A 1,652-nucleotide genomic window follows, 5' to 3' on the forward strand; every position below is an offset into this window, starting at 1 on the left:
GCGCGTAGGTGTGTTTAGTGCCAAATCTTTACGATATTCACTGAAATGTGGATATATAAATCAATCAAGTATATATAACAAAAATATAAAGAACAGAGGAGGAAATAGAGAGAGAGAGAGAGAGAGAGAGAGAGAGAGAGAGAGAGAGAGAGAGAGAGAGAGTGAGTGAGATGTAGGAAGAATAAGAAAGAGAGAGAGTGTTGTATAGATTCATCAACTTTGTCTCTATTTTTATTCATGTTATTATAGAAAAAACCCCGAATGCATCATACATTGAGAAACATTAAATGGTGATGATAATAAGAAGAATAAAAAAATAACATTAATAACGACTCTCTGTATTGACAATAAGAAGAATAAAAATGAAGCAGATGACGACGGCGACGATGATTTGGTGGCAATTATTACGATCAAACGAGCATGAATCAACCGCATGATATTTCGACGTGTATATAAAGTGGCATTCAAACCGTAACTCAACAAGCAACAACAGCAACAACAACAGCAAAACAATTGAAACAACAACAACAGAAACAACAGTATCAACAACAACAGCAACAACTACGAAAACAACGAAGTAACTACCTACCGTACCGTTCTGTAACAACAACAACAATTCCAAAGATTAGGCAACATTTGAAGAAAAATATATCAACAAAAACTGAAGAAAATTATCCATCAACTAAGTAGAATTAAACAACAACAATTTGAAGAAATTTTGTTTACGATATCAAATCTTTCTTAATCTAGAAAATTTTTTTCAAGAAAGTCGTTAAGTACCTCTATATTAAAGTATCCTAATTCGTAATTTACATCTCTCCGGGTATCAAAGATATTAGGTAATTAGGTACTATCCGAGTATCAAAAATATTGTATCTTAGTGATTAATATAGTATCTAAGTACCATAAAGTTATCGGTAAACATGCAACAAGACAGACAGAGAGCAGAAAAACTGATGGACGATCCAATGATCATCGTTGGCTATTGGACCATTACAAACATCCCTATCGGTTGGCTATTATTTTATAGTTTATTTCTAATTTGTTTTTCATCTGTTATTTACGGAAGTTATTTTAAATTATATTGTTTTTATTCCATTTTAAATAAATAAATAATAATTATAATAATAACAATAAACAACAACAACACACGTTTAGACGGCATTTTCCCCGAGATCGGGGGTTGCCGTTTGGCTACCTATGATGAAACCGAAATACCCCTCGACTCCATCCACATCTGTCACTCGCCTCAGTATCACGCAACCCCGCTTTCACCCTGTCCTTCTCCACCTGCTCTCTCCATCCCAACCGCGGACGACCCCTTCCTACCACTCCTTCAACCTCGAACTCCAACGCTCGCCTAATCCCGACCCTTTCATCCCTTCTCAACACATGTCCATACCACCGCAATCTCGATCTCCTTATCAATGTCACAATGTCCTCATTCAGTCCCATCATTGACATCAGCTCTGTACTACTCCTCCTATCCTTCACTTTAACCCCACACATCATCCTCACCATAGCTCTTTCAGCCCTCTGCAGTACACTTTCCTCCTCTCTCCTCAACACCCAAGTTTCACCACCATATATCATCGCTGCTCTCACACATGCTTTATATACCCTCCCTTTCATCTTCACTGACCATTTCTTTC

The sequence above is a fragment of the Helobdella robusta genome (assembly GCF_000326865.2).
Source record: "Helobdella robusta unplaced genomic scaffold HELROscaffold_11, whole genome shotgun sequence".
Taxonomy (NCBI): Eukaryota; Metazoa; Annelida; class Clitellata; order Rhynchobdellida; family Glossiphoniidae; genus Helobdella; species Helobdella robusta.